Source organism: Pseudophryne corroboree, chromosome 3 (assembly GCF_028390025.1).
Source record: "Pseudophryne corroboree isolate aPseCor3 chromosome 3, aPseCor3.hap2, whole genome shotgun sequence".
NCBI lineage: Eukaryota > Metazoa > Chordata > Amphibia > Anura > Myobatrachidae > Pseudophryne > Pseudophryne corroboree.
In genome coordinates, this window is record NC_086446.1 from 501770500 (window position 1) to 501775664 (window position 5165).

Here is a 5165-nt window from a genome sequence, read left to right on the forward strand (position 1 = left end):
CGCATTTCGGAAGTAGTGCCAATATTCAAAAAGAGAAGTAGAGCTGAACCGGGTAATTATAGACCAGTTAGTCTTACATCTATAGTGGGGAAAGTATTGGAAGGTATTCTAAGGGATAGTATTCAGAAGTTCCTTGAAGCCAATAAGGTCATTAAAAGGAATCAGCATTGATTTGTGAAGGACAGATCATGTCAAACCAACTTACTTGGCTTTTATGAAACAGTAAGTGCGAACCTTGATCAGGGTAAGGAGGTGGATGTAATCTTTTTAGACTTTGCCAAAGCTTTTGACACAGTACCACACATGCGACTCATCTATAAGCTACAAGAAATAGGGCTAGGGAGCACAATATGCACTTGGGTCAGAAATTGATTAAATACTAGGGAGCAGCATGTTGTGGTTAATGGATCATTTTCAAATTGGACTGAAGTGCTAAGTGGTGTGCCACAAGGGTCTGTACTTGGACCACTATTGTTCAACATTTTCATTAACGACCTAACAGTAGGTCTAGAGAGCATGGTGTCAATTTTTGCAGACGATACCAAATTGTGTAAGGTTATAAATACGGAGTGGGATGCTGAGTCTCTTCAGAACGACTTAGTTAAACTAGAAGCATGGGCAGCTAAATGGAGAATGGGTTTCAATACGGACAAGTGTAAGGTAATGCACTGTGGTAGCAAGAACAAACGGGGTAATATTAGGGAATTCTGTACTGGAAAAAAACTTAGGTGTTTACATAGATAGCCAACTAAGCAGCAGTATCCAAAGTAGGATTGCAGCAAAGAAGGCTAATAAGATATTAGCATGCATAAAATGAGGAATAGATGCAAGGAACGAGAGTGTTATACTCCCATTATATAACTCACTAGTGAGGCCACATCTTAAATACTGTGTACAATTTTGGGCCCCATACTACAAAAAGGATATACTGGAGCTAGAAAAGGATCAGAGGCGGACGACCAGACTAATTAAGGGCATGGAGATGCTGGAATACAAGGAAAGGCTTGAAAGGCTAGGCATGTTTCCACTGGAAAAGAGGAGACTAAGTGGGGACATGATCAACATCTACAAATATATAAGGGGACAATACACAGAGCTTGTGCGGGACCTGTTTTTGGTAAGATCAGCACAGAGGACACGTGGACATTCGCTTAGTTTAGAGGAGAGCAGATCCCGCACAAAGCGGCAAAAAGGTTTTTTCATAGTAAGGACAATACGTGTTTGGAATTCCCTGCCTGAGAGAGTAGTAATGTCGGACTCAGTCAACACCTTTAAGAATGGGTTAGATAAATTCCTAATGGATAAAGATATCCAGGGTTATGGTGCGTAGTCACGCACTATAGTTATTAAAAAAGAGGAATAAAACATAACGGCTGACATCAGCATCAGACAAAATTTGGTCCAAAAATAATACTGCATAGGAGACCACAAATAGGTTGAACTCAATGGACAAATTGTCTTTTTTTCAACCTTAGATACTATGTTACTATGTTAATGTGTTACAGCATTCCTCTGTGGAGAGAGGAGAAACTTCCAGAAGAACAACCATCTCTGCAGCAATCCACTAATCAGGCCTGTATGGTAGAGTGGCCAGACGGAAGCCACTCCTTAGTAAAAAGCACATGGCGGCCCGCCTGGAGTTTGCTAAAATGCACCTGAAGGACTCTCAGACCATGGGAAACAAAGATGTGAAAAAGATTGAACTTTTTGGCGTGAATGCATGGCGTCATGTTTGAAGGAAATCAGGCACTGTTCATCACCAGGCCAATACCATCCCTACAGTGAAGCATGGTAGTGGCAGCATCATGCTGTGGGGATGTTTTTAAGCCGCAGGAACAGGGAGACTAGTCAGGATAGAGGGAAAGATGAATGCAGAGACATTCTGGATGAAAATCTGCTCCAGAGCACTCTTGACTCTGCTCCAGAGCACTCTTGACCTCAGACTGGGGCGACGGTTCATCTTTCAGCAGCACAATCACTCTAAACACAGCCAACATATCAAAGGAGTGGCTTCAGGACAACTCTGTGAATGTCCTTGAGTGGCCCAGCCAGAGCCCAGGCTTGAATCCAATTGAACATCTCTGGAGAGATCTGAAAATGGCTGTGCACCGACGCTTCCCATCCAACCTGATGGAGCTTAAGAGGTGCTGCAAAGAGGAATGAGCAAAACTGCCCAAAGATAGGTGTGCCAAGCTTGTGGCATCATATTCAAAAAGACTTGAGGCTGTTATTCCTGCCAAAGGTGCATCAACAAAGTATTGAGCAAAGGCTGTGAATACTTATGTACATGTGATTTCTTAGTCTTTTATTTTTAATAAATTTGTAAAAAATCTCAAAAAAATTTTTTTCTTCACATTATCATTATGGGGTATTGTGTGTAGAATTTTGAGGGGAAAAATGAATTTATTCCATTTTGGAATAAAGCTGTAACATAACAAAATGTGGAAAAAGTGAAACGCTGTAAATACTTTCTGGATGCACTCTATTAGTAGGTAGTTGATTGTCTTTGAAAACTGTCCATTCTCTAGGTGTTCTACATCACAAAAACATTTTGACCATATACTCCAGTATTTCAGAATTTCATTATCTAGTGTACTACCCTTAGGGACAGAGAGATATTTCACTGGCATGTAAAATAACTCCATAGGGAACTCATTTGGAGACTGCCTGCCTGAGCATCTGTCAATTTACAAGTGCACACACTTGTTAACGTGTTAAAATACTCTGGGGATGTGCAAATGCCTATTGCTAAAACCTGCAGTGCCTCAAGGTTTGAAATTGTGACCTGAGTATATGGCTGTAAGGTCTCACTCTCAGCAGATCATGTAGAGTCCTATGCAGACGGTGTCAGACTGGGGCATGAAGGGCCCACCGGAGGAATGCAGTTGTAGGGGCCTATATTTAGGGGTGTGGTCAGCCTTCACAGAGGCTAACCATTAGAGAATGAATGGTCTGGGTCCCTTGATAAATATGTGTATAAATATATATATATATATATATATATATATACACACACATATATCACAAATACAAAAGATGTCTAACTTGCGCTCAGACCACCAGCAGCAAATTGGAAGGAACCCCTGTTAGTGGATTCCTAAGGACCAAATATTACAAACACAGACCAATTGCGCTTATTGTATAGCCTTTACAGTAAAGTATTAATCTAATTCTTTATTCCATACAAGATTCAGAGAATTCTTTCTATGAAATCAGTCATTTTGTAGACCTGCAGATATACCCTTCCACCAAAAAAACCACCCAAAAAATAGCCAAAAGGCCAGAATTAGATAAGATACCAAATGAGCTTTTTTCTAAAAGACACATGCATAGTTAAAATAACATCTCAATACAGTCCAGGAAATCCATCAGTTATAACAATTTGGAACAAGCACCTTCACCTTTACAGGTATAAGTTCAAAAGATGTGGTGGTGAACTGAACAGAAGACCGTAACTGATTTGATCCAACGCATTTCATCAAGATGACTTCTTCAGGCATTAGTAAATGGTATCACAAAAAAGGACAAAGAGAAGAAAAAGCAAAAAGCTTCACAAGTAGCCATATTCCATACATATATAGATTAAAATTTGATTTTTGATTGAGTCGGTCCCAAATGGTTAAAGGGCGGTGACACCCGATAACTTAGAGCCTTTTCTCATAAATGTAGAACCTGTTGACAGTTTCTGTATAGAGATTTTTCTGGACAGGGTCCTTATATTAAGCCTGCAGCTTCCAAGACAATTCCACACAGCAAACAGGTTCAGAACCCGGAAGTGAACAAGCCTGGACGGGCGAAACGCGTCTTCCACGGAGGGACCTTCTATTGAGGGATCTTTTGGCACCAGTCCCCTCACCTGACGATGCCCTGACACTTATTCTCCCCCTGACCTCTCAGTCTGAAGTAACGTAAGCCTGCATCTGTCCTGTGAACATATTTCACAGACAGTAACACATTATTTCTACATATCTAAACCCTGTGCATTTATATTTATATACTTTATATATGCACCAGAGCAGATATCTTGATGTTAAGATTGTTGGATTTTGCAGGCTTTTTGGTTTAATCACAAATAGAGGCAAACATATTGCTATATTGCCCCATTATTTTATTATTTCTAGCACTTGGCAGATATCTTATGCCAAAACTGTCTTTGCAGATAGGTTGCTTAATTACAAATAGAGGCAAGTATATTGTTACACTGCCCCATTTACTGTGATCTTCAGCATTGTCCTAGAAATTGATAACAAAATCTTTTGATTTCTGGCTCACCCTGGACAATACTCAGTATTGTACCAATTATACATTTTCTCTGTGAGGATCAGGTTTTTTTATGTTTAATTCTTGTGCTGAAAATAGCACCTGATGTCAGGAGCATAATATCATTAATGGTGACATATACATTTCTTAGAATTGACTTGACGTTTAATGCAGTATCATTTTATTGTATTTTTTCATCATACAATCAGTGAAAAAAAATTAGTATTCTCTGTCTTCGCTTTTTCTTCTCTTTACCACTTTTCTGTGGACTCTCACCTGCGATTCAGGGCGCACAATACCACGGACATGGGATTTGTTGCGCCGTGCCTAACGTAGAAAGCAGATCCACACACTTTTTCTTACCTTTACTTATTCATAATTATTTTCTCTCCTCTAGTATTATATCCATACTCTTTACTATTTTCTTATATAGGTGCACTCTCATTGGTATACAGATCACATATCTCCTCTACTATCATACCACGCTGCCAATGCTCGATCTCGTCCGATCTTGGAAGCCAAACAGCGTTGGGCCGGGTTAGTACCTGGAGAGGAGACTTCCTGTGAATACCCGGTGTTGTAGAGTAGGAATTAATTTCCTTTTTATGTGAAATGTGACACCAACAGCAGTATCACCACTGATTCTTTCCTACTTTACCCATTAACCTTTCTATACTGCAGTTCAACGTCCAGTCTACATCGACACACGTGATATCAGTCATCAATTAGGTGTTTATTATTGGTGACCAATAAATTATTTTGTATTGACTTAATCTAAGTGGTCCTATTTAAACAAACCCATTACTATTCTCGTGACCACTCCTTGGTCCCATCAATACAGAAATTCTGTACTAGTCAGGGGAAATGGGGGTAAGACAACCAAGTGTCTACTACCTTTCTAATCA

At 39.8% G+C, this 5165-nt stretch overlaps 1 pseudogene; it reads left to right on the top strand.

Annotated features, from left to right (window-relative positions):
• The first annotated feature begins 4727 nt into the window (after window positions 1–4727).
• LOC134894907 (5S ribosomal RNA) lies at window positions 4728–4846 on the top strand (annotated as a pseudogene).
• Window positions 4847–5165: the final 319 nt, after the last annotated feature.